This window comes from Drosophila albomicans, chromosome 3 (genome assembly GCF_009650485.2).
Source record: "Drosophila albomicans strain 15112-1751.03 chromosome 3, ASM965048v2, whole genome shotgun sequence".
NCBI lineage: Eukaryota > Metazoa > Arthropoda > Insecta > Diptera > Drosophilidae > Drosophila > Drosophila albomicans.
The window spans coordinates 44826766-44843731 of record NC_047629.2 but is presented as its reverse complement, the minus strand read 5'-3'; the positions used below and the strand labels follow the sequence as shown (position 1 = coordinate 44843731).

Here is a 16966-nt window from a genome sequence, read left to right as displayed (position 1 = left end):
TGCATTGTGGTCTTAGTACAATATAAATAAATAATAAAAAAAGAAGAAATATGAAATCTTCTAATTGGCAGCGCTCGTCGCCGTCATTGTTGGCACGTTGTTTGGCATGCAGCAACAACTCTCTTCACTCCGCACTCTTCGCTTCCTCTGCTGCTGCTGCTGCTCACCTGGGAGCTCTGCGGCCTCGGCATGCATTTCCTTTTTGGGCTCAGGCAGCAGCAACAGCAGCGACGACGTCGACGACGCATAGAAATTTTCTTTATAAATCAGTTGTTGTGGCTCGTTGTTGTTGTTGTTGTTGCTGCTGTTGTTGTTGTGTTCGAGCAACAAGCAAAGTACAAAGCAAGTTGTTAAAATTCCTGTTTAAAGTTTTGTACGCACATGCAACAAGCTTTTCCCCCTCCCTCCAGCACTTTCCCCCTTCCCTTTCCAATGTTTGTCCATGAAGCCAATAAGCAACATCAAAGGAAGCTGCTGTTGTTGCTGCTGCTGCATGCTGCATGCTGCATGTTGCCTGATGCATGTTTGCATTAAAGACGCATTTTGTTTGCCCAGATCGAAGTGGAGACGACGCGTCCGCAGCGTGTTAGAATACACAACATGTTGGGGCCACTCATAATCAGGTTTTAGCCATGGCTCTAAGCCAAAGGGAATCGTTTCTCGTACTTCTTCCTCTCGATGCTCTGTGTCTCGTCTTGGGCCAATGTTGGCGTTGGCGTTTTTGGCCCCAACCGCTTATTGACTTGGCTGCACATGACTGCACAAAAGAGCAGCAAAGTTGTTGCTGCTGCTCAGGTGGGCCAAGGCTAGGGCGAAGCTAACTAAACAATTATGGCAACGGCCTCGCGATCGCCAAGCAACAACAGCAACAAAGATGATGATGACGATGTTGCCAACGGCTGCAACATCCTCCATCTCCATCCATCCCCAACTTTAGCCTCATCCACAGCCACATCCATCTAACTATCGCTCGTATCTATGCATCTATAGTTATTTGTATTATTATTTTGCGTTGTTTTTTGCTGCGTGTTATTCTGTTGCCTGCTTGCCACACTGCCACATAGCAATCTCTCTCTCTCTCTTTCTTTGCCTGCCTCAGTTTCAGTGCAACTTTTGATGCATTCACATGTGTACTCTGTGTTTGTACCGCCCTCTCTCTCTCTCTCTCCATAGTCCTCTCTCTCTCTCGACCATTGTTGCCTTTCGGTTTTATTTATAGTTAAAGCTGCTTTAACGCTCCTTCGGATCCGTTCGTTGGCTCCGTTTGGCCGGGTTAGTCGCTCTGCTCTGCTCAGCTCAACTCTTCTCTTCTCTGGCTTGCTTGATGATGCTTGGCGAGCTTAAAATCATCATAAATGCATGGTTACACATACTATGCGCAGACAGCGAACGCAATGCTGAGGCAACGCAACTCAACTCAACACGATGCAGCGCAGTCAGCCAACTAGACACACAGACAGCCTTGGCCGAGCGAGGGTGGCAATAAAAGTTGGGACAACAAAGTTTTGTAGTCTCATTATTATTATTATGAAGCATTAAGTAACTATGTAAAATGGTGTTTTAATTCCAATTTGAAAATAAATATAGTAAAGATAACAAGCTTAATTTATCATTCCCATTAATGTATTGTCTATTTGTTCTTTCTTTCCCAAAATTCGCATTTATCCTAAGACAGCTCAAATGCCCAAATATCATTTATATAAAGTAAAGTATACGCTTGTCAAGTGAAATTTATTGAAACTCGAATCTTGCAGGCATTAGAAATGCAGTTTAAAAACTATTTAATTCAAATGAATCTTTTGTTGGCTTATTATTAAAAAATACAAACTACTGTCTATAAAAAATATTAAATTAGAACATTTTTTAATTTAGTAAAAGCAAATATTTCAACATACATATTATATTATATATCGTTCTCAAGTTTTCTCCAATTCTTTCTTATATAATCTTTCTTATATAATTATAAAACCCAGAGCTTTGGCTCTGGGTTAAAAATTTTTGCAGAAAATGCCATTTGGAGAAACTAAAATTATGTTCATAAAAAAATTAATACTATGATTATAACACCTAATATGTATTCTGCATTAAAATTTTTCTTATTCAAAATTTTTTCATCTATTCTATTTAAGAAAGTGCCCGATTCTCTCACAAAAACCAATTCAATTAATGACTTTTCACCACTAGCAGCTCAAAAATATTATTATACATTTTTATATGTATAATATTTTATATAAAATTAGTAAACTTAGAAACTTAGTGTATAAATATACCAACAAAACAAAACTAAAATTTGTTGGGGTCATAAATTAGAACAGAAGATACAGAATTTTGAAGTTAGAGTATTGAACTCGTGTTACAGTTTTGCGCCTCAGTGTAAATATTGATTGCCTTTTGCTACTAGAGTAAAATGAAACAGACTTTTTTGATCACTTTTTGAAGCCACCCTCGCAACTTGTGCGCTTGTTGTAGTGCAATACATGGAAGTTAATGTTCTGGGTGAGTGGGGCTGCATTTTAGTTTTTATTTTCGTCATTTTCAAGAGATTCTTTTTTGCTGCAGTTGCCGATGTTATTGTTGTTGTTGCTGCTGCTGCTGTGTGTTTGTTGTTGCCGCAGAGCATTTCTTTTTGCATTGCGGTTTTCACGTGTTGCTATTTTTGCAAGCTTTCCCATTTGTTGCTGCTGCCGATGTTGCTGTAGCTGTTGTGGTTGTTGTTGTCATGAATAAACAGCATAAAAAGCAAATGAAAATAAAAACCATAACAAAGAAACCGAAACGCAGTCGCAATCGCAGTTTTCGTTTTAGTTTTTAGTTCGTCCGCCCGCCTTCAACTGCTGACCCCACGCGCTGCCCACGAAGACGTCGCTGTCGCCGTCGCCGTCACCACTGTCTGCAGTCTGCTCTCTCTGCCGGCGTCGCTGCTGGCGTTGCAGTCAGTGCAGAGCTGTGCTAATAACTCAACATTTGTTTCAATTTCTGCTGTTTTTTGTTTTCGTTTCTTTTTCTACTTCCATGTGTGTATTGTGTTGTTGTTTTGTGTTTGCTTGCCAAATGTTTTTTTGTGTGTTTTCTTTTTTGTTTTAGCAAGTTTGTTATTTATTCTACACATTTTTTGCCCTTGTTGCTGCCGGTTTTAGTTTTTTTCTTTTTGCTAAATTATTTTCTGGTAGCAACATAAATACACATATAATTTATCAACTTGGCTTAGAGGGCAGCTTTAACATTCTTTTCTTTTCGGAGTTTTTGTTTTGTTGTTTTGTTGTGTGCCTCTACTTTTTGTTTGTTTGCTTTATTGTGTGTCAGCTCGTTTATCAGACTTGAAAACATATTGAACATCATCACTTAATAATATTGACACTTTTTTCGATTTTTGAATACACATTTTTCCCTCTCTCTGGAGATTGAACATATTTTCATTTGAATAGCTATTTTAGTTGCCGTCTCTATCATCATCATCAGCGCCCACGATTACGAGCCGAAAACGAGCCACGCACACAATCAGCAAATTAAGTGATTATGTTAACCGGTTGTTCTTGTTGCTCTTGTTGTTGCCGCGGCCTCAAAAGCCGGGCCCAAAACAGAAATTTACATGAAAATTAACTTGTTATATGGCAAACAACTCCAACAACAAAAGCGAGAGAGCGCAAAAAACCGAACTGAACTGAACGACAATTTAAAAGTTAAGACAACGCACAACTCAAAACCAAACAGACATAAGTTCGCTGCTGCTTCCTCTTCTTTGCTAGCTCCAATTTTGTTTCACTTCCCCACTTCACGTACGCTTCCTCTGCCTCCTCTTTCACCTACTTCTTCTACTCTTCTTCCACCTATGCCAACTCCTCTTCGCTTCCTCCTCGACGATCTTCTACTACTTCTTCGCTTCTTCCGCCTCCTCTTGCTCCCACTAATTCTCTTCCTCCTCCTCTTTCACCTACTCCTTCTTTCAGCTCTTTGGAGTCGGCAATAATTTTGTATAATTTCGAAATTAGAGCTCATCACCAGCCCATATCAAAGTCCGTCTCCCTCTCCCTTTTTGTACTTCTTTCTCGCTCTGTTTGCTGTTCTACCGCTCTTCAAGCGTACGTATCTGTGGCCATGGTCTGTTGCCTGTTTCTGTTTCTGCTCCAATATTGGCAGCAACTACAGAACATACTTTATAGTAAAATTGCGCCTTTGATCCAAAGTGGTTGTCCCTCTTTTTTTTCTAAGATTAGATAAAACACCGATAATTTGCATAACTTCACCGACTGTGGGAACGCATATTGTATTTATTTAAGCATTACAAGTGATATCTAGTCATGAATCAGATACGAATTATCACAAAGTGTTTCAAACAAACGTTTTTATTCTATTTTTATTATGTTAATAGTTTTCATTTGTTGTCGTTAAATAATGCCATGATATTATTATCAAATCAATTAAAAGTTTTGTAGTTTGCAATATTGAACGTATTCAATTTAAATATAAGCTAATAATTTATCTGCAGCATTAATCTACTCAGTTGAAGTATGAGAATTAACTGTTAATTGGATTTTTTATTATGTGAAAACTTTTGCTATAAGAAATATATTTTATAATAAAAGTTTATAGGAAATATTAATTCACAATAATTATTCTTGATTTATAGTTATGTGAAAACATTTCCTATTTCTTATGAAGTGTTAATTATAATAATTAATAAGCATTTAATTTTGTAAAAACTTTAGCCTTTTGATATGAAAAGTATATAACAAAAATTAATATAAACTTTTATAAAAAATCTAAAAATATTTAAGTTTTTTCTATTTAGTATGAAAAGTATATAATAAAAATGTATATAAAAAAATGACATGAAAATTATTTTTGTATATTGTTAATACAAATGTATATATAAATTCAAAATTATTTGAAAGAGTTTTCTATTTCATATGAAAAGTTTATAAGAAATATTAATATAAACAAGTAAGAAAGTTACAGTCGAGTGTGCTCGACTGTGAGATACCCGCTACCCATTTTTAATAAAGGCAAAATATTGCGGTATCATTTTCAAAATATACCGAAAATACTAAAAAAATACTAAAAATATACCAAATTGTATATTTGGTATATCGATATAGTACACCATTCAAAATATACCATAGACGGCACAATGTACCAGATTGTCGGCCAAAGCAACTCAGACCCATAGTAAGTAGGCGTTTTTGCCCATACAAAAGTATTTCTTTAATAACTTCCACAATTTTCTTCTGATCGCAACAAAATTTTCAGGAATCATAACTACTATAGTAATTATTGTATATACCAAAATTCGTAACGCGTGTTATTCGATTTTTTTGATTTGCGGGGGCGGAAGTGGGCGTGGCAAAAATTTGAAACAAACTTGATCTGCGTGCAAACATAACAAATGCTGTCGAAAAAAAATTATAGCTCTATCTCTTATAGTCTCTGAGATCCAGTGTTTCATACGGACGGACGGACAGACGGACAGACACACAGACGGACAGACGGACAGACGGACATGGCTATATCGTCTCGGCTGTTGACGCTGATCAAGAATATATATACTTTATAGGGTCGGAGATGCCTCCTTCTACCTGTTACATACATTTCCTGCCGGCACAAAGTTATAATACCCTTCTACCCTATGGGTAGCGGGTATAAAAATAAATATATAAAGAACTTTATAATTATCTGATCTTAAAATAATTTGACGTTGTTGTTAGACAAGTTATTATTGAAATATTCTATATTGAGAAATTGTGCCAATTGCATACTTCAATTTATAAGCAGTTTTTTCTTTAATCTATTATATTTAAAGGCTCTTAAAATCAATCTTTATTAATTTGCAAAAGCTGTCTATTTTCCTAAATTCTCTTTTTTAATTTTTAGCTTCTAAAATTGAGCTGTTTTTTCTCTGATTTTGTTTTTATATCAATGGCTATTAAATTTATGCTTTATTTATTTTCAAAGTGTGCTTCACTATCAAAAACATTAAATAAAATAAATACAGTCTAACAATAAATGCCAATTCTCAACAGTTGTAATAAAAATGCTTTAAATTCGCAATTAAAAACAATCAGCAATTGTTTAATTTAGTTGTTGCGTGATCACATTCAGCGCAACTAAAACGTGCTGACAAAAAAAAAAAAACTAAAAATCAAGCGCAAAACTTTTCTTTTGGCCAACTTTGTTTTTCCGGCAAAAGTTTTGATGCGTTGATAGCAACAAAAATGCAACAAGCTTAAACATTACATAAAGCAAATAAAATGAAACAACAAAAAACAAGCACAAGGCCAACAACGATAAGAGGCCAAAAGCAGAGCAAAGAAATGAAACCGTTGCCAATCGCCCTTTAAGCCTAAGTTCTTCCATATGAAGCGCACGAACTACAAGAGTATTTTATTTGTATTTATTTTTTTTCGTTTTCGGTTTTTTTTGCGACTTCCGTCACAGAAATTTTTAGATTTTCAAAATATATTTGCAACACGTAGTAGGCAGCACGTAGCACATACAACAACTGAAGCTGTCTGAAGAACTAATCTCTAAGCTGACAAAGTGGGAAAGAAGCTGCTTCGGCTGTGACTCTTTGTCTCGTTTAATTCAAATTAGCCGCGTTCTCTATAAAGCGAACTCGTTGATGTCTCAGTCGATGGGCTGTTTTTATTCAATATGCATATGGCTACAGATATCTGTATCTGTATCTATATCTCTATCTATCTATCTGTAGCTCGTTGTGTGTACATATGTGTATCTCTTAGCTATTTATATTTATTTGGTCGGCTTCTTTTTATACCCGCTACCAATGGAGGGTAGAAGGGTATTATAAATTTGTGACTTTAGGAACAGACAGAAGGAGGAATCGAGTTTCAGTAGTATATACTATACTATTACATCTTAAATATACTTTACAGTGCAATATATACCAAATTGTCATACAAAAGTATTTTCATAAAAATATAGTATTATGAAAGTAGTATGTACTATTTCAAAATACCAAATATAGCTTTATTATATTTGTAGTATTTTTACGGTATATTAATTCGGTATATTTGCACTTTATGGTATATTTTAAAAGTATTAAGTAATATATCACCATGCCAAGTATAGCCTTTGGTATATATTTTGGTATTTGTATGGTATTCGGTATATTCGGTATATTTAAATAAATACCGCACCAATTTGCTTTAATTTAAAATGGTTAGCACTTTATGGTATATTTTGAAAATAGTAAATACTATATCTTTGGTATAGTTTTTAGTATTTTTGTGGTATATGAATATGGTATATTTTTAAATTAATACCCCTAGTAAGTTCTATATCAACATACTAAGTATAGTCTTTGGTATATAATTTAGTATTTTTGTGGTATATTAATTCGGTATATTTTAAAATTAATACCGCACCATATTACTTTTATTCAAAATGGTTACCAGGAATTTCGTATTCGAGCACACTCGCTTGTAGCTTTCTTACTTGTTGGTATTTCTTATGCTGCGACTCTTAATTTATGACCACATCGCCATTATAATTCTCACTCTGTCAGGCCGCTATCGCTCTCCCTATCTCTATCTCTGTCTCCAGTGTCTTTGCCATTCGCTGTCTTTCTAATGTTTATTCAAATTGCAAAACGTTCTTTTTCTAGCTCGACAATTTCTTGAACTCTGAGCTCTTGTCTGGGGCAAGCGCAAGTCTCGTCTAGACGACGGCCAACCAAGGAAGGAAGCCTCAACACACACAAGCTGCACTTGAACTTGAGACGACCCCCCACAATGGACACATGGAAGTGGCCAAAACCAAGGGATGGATTCTGCATGCAACCCTCATGTGCACAAATTCTAAACACAAAAAAAAATACAGAAAAACAAAACATATTCATGAATGAAATGAAGAGGGAGCTGTTAAGTAGCCAGACAGACAGACAGACAGAAAGGCAGACAGACAGATGGAGGCAGACACCTTTGTTTGGCCAAACGAGAGATCTTGATGTCTGGCTTAAAACGAAGGGGTGCTTACTGTCTGACTGTGGCAGCTCTCTTCAGCCTCTATCTCTCTCACTCTCTCTCTCTCTGCTTGCAACTACTATTGTCATGCTTTTAATTACAGATTTCTATTGGCATTTGTTATCTATGCTGTTGCCAGTCTATTTTTATACAACACAAACTCTCAGCTGAACTTCCTCAATTGCTTGGCAGTCAGTTGAGAGTTGAGTTTGTCTCGTCTGCTAATTGAAAGTTGAGCACAGTGCGTATACTTAATATGCTTGCAGCTGCTGCTGCTGGCAACTTTTGTCAAAGTAGCTTAATGCTAATGCAATTGGCACGTGCCTTCAGCCATATTACACTATCACTATCACAGCTACAACATTATTATTGTTGTGCTCTGTAACGAGGAAGCTTAGCTCTATCGTTCTCTCTCTCTCACTCTCTCTGTCTCTTACAAGGCCACATGAACATGAGCTGCAAATCTAATTAATATGCATGTCTCTTACGAACACAACAAGCAACAACGAAGAACAACAACGAGAAATGTGTTTGCCAAAAGTTCATTTCATCTTTTCTGGCTTCTTGTTTTTGGCCTTAAGCCTCAGCTGTATGTTTGGCCAATCATTATAATGCTCTGATAATAAAATATAATAGTTGACTTTTACGTATCTCTGTTACAGCTGTTGGCTTAAAGCTGCCTTTACTTAGTTTAACTATGCAATGATAACGCAAATTGTTTATTATTTTGGGCACTAAACTTGCTGCTACTTACAATTTGATATTCTACTATATTATGCAATATTCAACAAACGTATTCAATGCTTACATTGGCAATCAATTAGACAAATTCTAATTAAATAAGGTTTATGTAAGTTTGTAAAATGATGAGAAATTTCAACTTTGATTTAAAATTTATTTTAAGGAATAAATGAAAACTGAAATATCTATAAATTCTATTAATTATTATTGTATTAAATTTAGTTAAACAAGTCTGAAAACATTTAACAACATTGATAATATATTAACACAATTCTAATTAAATATGGAAATTTCAACTTCGATTTGTAAATAAAATTAAAATATAAATATCTCTAAAATATGATAGTTTTAATAAGTTTTTAGATTATTATATGTGTTTTTGTTTTAGTTTATTTAATTTAGCAAGTCTCCAAATATTCGACAAACTTGAGTAAACTGAAGAAGAAGGAATTATGAATATTTCATGTCATAACTTAATCATTTTAATAGATCAACACTAAAGTATAAACTAGAACGGGAATATCTTTAAATTTTAATTTATTTTGTATCTTTCAATATTAGGCTAAATTCATTTTATGCTTAGCAAGATTTTTTTTAAATTCCGAATAAGAAAAAATTCTTATTACTGCTTCATAGAAATTTAATTTTCGAATTTACAAATATTCAAGTATAAGCTAGAAAGTAAATACATATACATTCTTATTTTATTAGTTTAAAAACAGTTTGTGATTTTACTAAACTGAGTCTATTTGTCTTGCATAGCTTTATCATTTCAATAGATCAACATAAATAAAAATGTAAACATTTTCACACACTTTTAATAAAAATCGCTTGAGTTTGCATTTCATATGGAAACCCAGAAAACATCACGATCCTGTTGTGAATTAAAATTCCTATTTTGAGAGGCTTTTGTCATGACTTGAATATCTAAAATGTAAAGCCAAAGTGGGAGGGGGGGGACATTAAATCACGCCCTTGTAGAGTGGGCCTAATGCGTTGTCATTTGGTTGTTGCTCTAGTTAATGTGCTTATTATGCCAACATCAAGTAGCTTGCAACACACACAAACACACACACACACTCATACTTCAGGTCAATGTCGATAATTTGTGTGTGTGTGTGTGTGTGTGTGTGTGCGTGGCATGTAAAACGCCAGTTGAATTGTCAATTTGAAACAAAATGCAAACACACACGTGCAACATTAACACACATTTAAATGACAGACAACAACGAGAAAAGTTGTCAACTGTCAAATTTAATCATGGATATTATAAAAGCAGCCACAACACAACAACAACAACAACAAACTGATTTAACATAAGCAGATAGATATGTGTAGATAAAACACAAGCAAAACACGACCAAAAACAAAGCCAAACAAATCAAAACAAAGTCAAACACAAAGCAAAGCAAAGCAAAGCAAAATAAAAACTAAACAAAAGCTAAAGCAAAATTTCAAATAATGTCAAAGTGTCGTTTAGATATCATGTTATACACTGCATTTTAGGGTAGTTGAGTGATTGTCACTCTTTATGTGACACATTCTATTGATTTTTGCAATAATTATTTTAATCGACTGCAACTGCAATTTGCAGCTGCTTTGATTGACAGCGTAAATGGTAAGTGAACAAATCGATTTCACTTAATTTAATGTATAAATATTGCAAAATACAACAAGTTAATAATATAATAGTTAAAATAATTTAATGCAAAAATAGTGCAAAATATGTTATATAAAATACAAAATAACACACAATTTGCAAACAAGAAACTTGAAATTTCAACTACAATTTTATTAAAAAATGTTAACACTTAAACATTTTCAATAACTGAGATATGAATTATTGAAAATTGTTAATCTTAGCAGAAGAATTTCACAGGGCATCATTTTGCAAGCTATATAATTAATATGAAGTGGACATCATCGACTTATCAAACAAACGAAACTTTAAAATATAATATTATTTTGAAAATTCAACAACATTTTCTAACACTAAAATGATAAATTTCTTGGAACGTTTCTCTACACTAAAAGTACAAATTTCATAGAACAATTTTAGCACAAAAATTGCAAATTTTATCAAACATTTTTCAACACGAAATTTTAAAATTTCATAGAACAATTCTTTTCATAAAAAATGCAAAATTTACAGAGCATATTCTTAAACAAAAATTGTAAAATGTTGTAGAACAACAAAAAATTTGATTTGATATAGAAGATCTTTCACTACAAAAATTGCCAAATATAATAAAATATTAATTTGCACTAAAATATTAAGATTTAAGTTTCATAGAACATTTCTTAAGACTAACACATTTAATAATACACAAAATATAAAAACCTTTTTTTGACCAAAAATTGCAAAATGTCATAAAACATTCCATATCAAAATTTTATAAAAAAAAAAAAAAAATATTTCGTACCAAAAACAGCAAAAAATAAAAACACATTGCTTTACAATTTCAAATTTCATAAAACATTACTCAATCCTAAAACATTTTAAAATGCAAAAAATGGTCAAAATTAAAAAATAAAAAGAACATTTTTTAGAACATATGTTAAATTGCAAAGAATCAAAAAACATTTGATATCAAAACTGCATAAAAACATTTTCTACCAAACAAATTTGCAATAATTAATAGAACATTTCTTTGTTCTAAAATTGCAAAGTATTATAGAACATTTCTCGATATTAAAATTGGAAATTTCATGAAACATTTCTTAACTTATCGATCGCAAGTGGATTTTGTTATTAGTATTTTGTTTTATACTAAATAATAATATTGTTTGCAAATACAATTATTTACAGAAATTGACTATCATATATCATTTGTAGACTTTAGACAAATTGTCTAAATAAAATAAATATCTAAAATGAACTCTCCCAAAACGACTTTGATTGACAGCTGTCTAAATTGTTCGCACATTCCATTAACACCTTTTGGGATAGAGCATCAAAAAGGCGGCACACTTGAGATCAAAACATTGCTCACTTGTTGTCATGCTTCCCATAATTTTGGTTGTTGTTTTTGTTGTTGCTGACAAACTGACTGACTGACATAATTTGGTCAGGTTTGCGGCTTATGGCTTTGTCATCTCTCTGGTTTGTTTTTTCTCTTTTTTGGCTAATTACAGTTGAAATATTTGCACATAAATCAGATAAAAGCGTTAACTTTTTATCTCAATGGATTTGTTTGTAGTTTTTATTTATTTTAAATATATATTTTTTTCAGTATTACCTTTTATGCTGCGTTCGATGTTGCGGTATTACAAATGGCGTGCAGCCGCTTCCGTTTCCTGTTTTGGCGGCGTGCCGCAAAAAAAATTTATCCAATTAGAATTTTGCAGCTGCGCAGGCGTCACAGCGGGAAAACTTTTTCCCTGCCTTTCTTCCTCGAAAACAATTTATTTTTATTTCAACAAATTAACAGCGAAATTTGCTTCTTTTTGTAATTAAAATTTGTATTAATTTTTTTTGCACTTTTTGTTGTTGTTGGGTGAATAATTGCACTGAGAAATTTGCAAAATTTTGCTGCACAAACTTGAACTTGTTGCTTTTTGGCACTTGATCAATTTTGTTATCTATTTGTATGCGTGTGTTTGTGTGTGTGTGTGTATTTATAATAACTGTAAATTTGTTATTTTATTTTTGTTGTGTAAAACAGACAGCTGTTGACTTTTTTGAGGCACTATTTGGGGGGCACAACACAAAATTTCTACGCAATAATTTGACTTTTTATTCTCCAATTTGTATTTAATTTTGTTGCCGATCAAATTTAGAGTTTGGTTTTTCGCATTTGATATTTGCGTGTGTTTTGAAATTTATCTCGTCTTATGCGAACGACGAACGAAATGCGAAAGAACAGAACGTGCGGCCGCGGCGAATTTTGTCGTACGAACGCTAAAAATCGACTGACTCGCAAACGCAGCGCGTCGTTTCACTCAAGCATCGTTGCACTCACCACTGCTGCTGCTTTGTCACTCGAACGTTTTGGTTGCGTTCAGCGAACGCGAACACGCAACACGTTGCATGTCGAACACAACGCAACGACGAACCCGTCTGATTGCTTTCCAGTTCGTTTCGATTGCCAAAACGTTTCCCACAACGTTCCGTTCATTGAGCTCACACTGTTGTTGTTGTGTGGGTAACCTGTTTGGCTGAGTGCCGACGACGAGTGCAAACAGGTTTCGTTTTTCTGAGTTTGAGCGCAATTTGTTTAATTACTCAATTATGCTGCCAGAGCAGCGTGCGCTTAAGCGAGAGCGAGAGGGCAACACACAACATACGAATTGTGTTGTGTGCTATGCAATTTAGTGGTTATATTTTAGAAATTTATTGTTTTATCCAGCCGAACTTGGAGATGGAGACCTTTTTTGTTTTTTCGTTTTTGATTAGTTTACAATGTTGGCGCTGCTTTTATTACACTTTACCTGATGCAGACAATGTTGTTGTAGTTGAGGACTTTTCAACTCAAAAGGTTGTGAGCGTGTGAAATTTTACCATTATTAGAGCTGTTATAAATAATCAAATGAAGCGATTGTACAGAGGAATCAAAACTTCAGTCCTAGCTGCAAGAGAAGAAAATTAAAAGATTATGTTTTTCTTTTTAATTTTTCGCACTTTATATATTTATTTAAATTCAACTCAACATCTCATTTTCAAAGCTACAACTTTTATTTTTGGCATAGTAATAGAAAAATGTGTAATATCAATATTCTGAAAATTTCAGCACGATTGCTTCACAGAGAGAGAATCCATTAAAGCTCTCATTAGTCATACAGCATCTGCAAGTCGTAGAAACTCACCTTCTAACAACTTTTCCAAGCAACTTGTTGCACTTTTTTGCGCAAGCAGCAAGAGCAGAATAATAAAAGTAAGATAAAGATTTTTTCACTTTATAAATATATTTATTTAAATGTAGATTAGCAGCGCATTTTCAAAGCGACAACTTTTATTTTTGGCATTGTTATAGAAAAATGTGTAATTTCAATATTCTGAAAATTTCAGCACGATTGCTTCACAGAGAGAGAATCCATTAAAGCTCTCATTAGTCATACAGCATCTGCAAGTCGTAGAAACTCACCTTCTAACAACTTTTCCAAGCAACTTGTTGCACTTTTTTGCGCAAGCAGCAAAGCGAACAGAATAGATGAATTCTGTCATTTCACTTATACATTCATAAATATTTATGTGGGTATTCGTGGTGCATGTTCTGCGAGTGTCCCAACACCAATTCCCATACCCCCAAAAGACGAAGGCGAAGACAAAGTCAAAACTCATACCTATAGCCATTTCTATGGACATTTCCATTTTCCATTTCCATTCCACGAACAACTCTTTCTCGCTCATTTTGCATCTCTCGTCAAATTCTTTAACTTGGCAATTTGTTACGGTACTTTTGCTATTTTCCACAACAGAACTGGAACCGAAACTCCTCGGTCAGTATCACTTCAGCTTCTCAGTTCCAGCTTCAGCTCTGTCTTGAAACTTTTAGCTAGTGGCGCATATTTATGCAAGGCAACGTTGTCGACAAACGGCCCGCACTTAAAGAAGATGCCGCATGGGATAATGCTGCAAGACAGAGACAGAGAGAGAGAGAGAGAGAGACGGCGAGATTTATGTGTGTGGATATTTGTGACAAGTGTCTTTCATTAGCATAAGTAAATCTTCTCGAAATCCTCAAATTTATTTGTCAACACTTGACAATTTCATTGTTGACGCTGCAAGGCGCAGCTGTAAACGATTCCTCTACGTTTTCTCCTTCTCCTTTTCCTTCATCTTCCTCTTCTTTCTCTCCTTTTGACTACAAATCATGATTTGTCTCTTGCATGTCATTTGGACATTGCCGCCTAACTGCGAGTTGAGTTTGAGCCCTTTCCCCCCCGTGACCAAGACAATGAATGCACTGGTCAAAGGCAAAAAGCCGTCTTCTTGGCCTCGGCTTAAGTCAAAGCCAAATATTTGCCCACAAGCAAACAACATTAGCTTTAGCTTTCAGTTGGCTCGGTCTCAGATACCCTGTAAAACTTACTGTCTTTCAATTACACACTGAGACAAAAAGTTATAAAATCATGACTTTGATCTTAGCACAACGAATTTAGGTCTAAAAAGATGGGAAAATATGAAAATCCTAATATTAGAAAACATAATTTGATTTGATTTGATTTCAAGAACATTTGGTATAGGGCCCAAGTTCTTATTGATAACAGGATAATATCTTATAGTTTTTGGTCTAAAAAGTTAAGCACATGAAAATCTTAATGTTAAAAATCGTTAGTTCTTATTGATAACAAGAAAATATTATATAGTTTTTGGTTTACAAAGTCAAGTACATAAAATGTTAAAAATCTTGATTTCAAGAACATTAGATACAAGAAACAAGTTCGTATTGATAAAGAGGAAACAATCTTTAAAGGAAAGGTTTTAGGATCAAAATAACTTATTATAAGATAAAAAAATATCACATTATATTTTATGGTTTATTTTTTTTATTTTATTCAACTAGCGCATTCAGTTCTTCAGTTGTATGTTAATAACTCTACTCAAGATATACTTATCATAGATCTTCTTGATCTCCTACATACTGGAATAAAAAATAATTAGTGCAATCTCGACTAACTGAGCTATGAACGAAAATAATGAAATCTAAATAAAAACTTTAGAGAAATTTTCGATGCATTACAGATTACAGAATCTAGTATTTTTTACCTTATTTGGAGAATTTTGCATTTTTCAGTCTAATATTTTTATTTGTTCTTAAAGAGTTCTTTTTTTAACAAAACAATTTTAAAAACGAATGTTTTTTTTTTTTGTTCATTTTAGAAACTGGTCTTTTTTAAAGGACAACTATTGTGCACTTCAACTTCTCTTTATTCAAATTTTTTTGATCTTTTATGTAATAAGAATATTTGTGTTAAATATATAAGATTTTTTGTTTTTTTGTTCTTGAAATCAAGATGTGTTTTCTAATATTATAATTTTCATATTGTTGCCACACTTTTTAGACCACAATTCTTCGTACTAAGATCAAAACCATAATTAGAGAACTCTTTTTTTCAGTGTTGATGTTTTAGCTCCTCAGCTTTCTTATCTGGCTTATCTGCAGAGTGTCAACGTTGTTGTGGTCATCAACATCATCATCGTCGCCTTGGCATTATGGCCAACACTTCATTACCAACAACAAAAGCCGTGGCCATTCATTAGCCGCTTGCTGTAAAAGTTGGCAATGCTTTCGGCTTGAACTTGGTCAAGACTGAAGACGGTATAGAGAGGGAGAGGGAGAGAGAGAGAGAGAAGAGGTGCATTCATAATGCTCAACGTAATCTCAAATTACTGCAAAATTCGCGCTGCACATCTTCATTTTCATTATTCCCTTTACTTTTATTTTTATTATTCTTTTTCGTATTTTTATTTTTATTAAGTTGCATTTTATGGCACTTTTTGCTCGCTGGCTATTTAATATGCTTTGTTGTAAATCCAGCATTATTTTGATTGTTGCGCATTTTATTGTTATGTCAATAAGCCGGTCTTTTATGCCACCAAAATGCATCTCTTGGCCGCAACATGCAACATGCGGCATTGCGCATTTCCGCCAACTTGTTCAAGCTTTCCTCTACTCCTCTCCTCTCCTCTGTCTCTCCCCCTCTCGCATCTGCTAATCTTCTCCCCAGAATCCTCCGATCAGTGTGTGTGTGTGTGTGTGTGTGTGTGGACAGTGTGCGCTGAAGGCCATTGAAAAGCGTTTGATAGCGTCAAAGAGTGATGTATTTAATGATTTCTTTTACTAAACACGCATGTGAGGATGTTGTCTGCACAATAACAACAACAACAACAACAAATACTCCCCGTTCACTCTTGCATTTAACTTTATCGCTCAGATAAACTCATATAACTTATGCAATTTCCATTCATTCAAACTTCCTGCTCGATGCGACTTCTATAAACAACAAAAAAGTCGGCTTAGAATAAAGATCACACAATCTTTAAATAACTAAATTTACTAGTATTTAGACATTAATTTAAACATTGGTATTAATAGTTTTAAAGCTTGGTATTATAAAGTATCGGAAATAATAATTATAATATAGTTATATTTATTAAATCAAAAAGGTTATTTCATACAAAAAAAAAGTAAGAGAGTTGTATATTTGTTTTTAATCTTTTTGGATTCCTATAATCTCTAGGATTCGGTTATGCTTTAATTTATAATTTAGATTATTTGTCAAGTTCTTAACTTAAAGTAAGA

The 16966-nt window shown here is 33.7% G+C and overlaps 1 protein-coding gene across 1 annotated transcript in view; it reads right to left on the bottom strand.

The window, feature by feature from the left end:
- Window positions 1-12629, bottom strand: part of LOC117570818 (uncharacterized) — an 88249-nt gene extending 75620 nt beyond the window's left edge. Inside the window, exon 1 of the mRNA XM_034252678.2 lies at window positions 11960-12629. The gene's annotated coding sequence lies outside the window, so the exon portion shown is untranslated. The remainder of the gene's footprint in view (window positions 1-11959) is intronic.
- Window positions 12630-16966: the final 4337 nt, after the last annotated feature.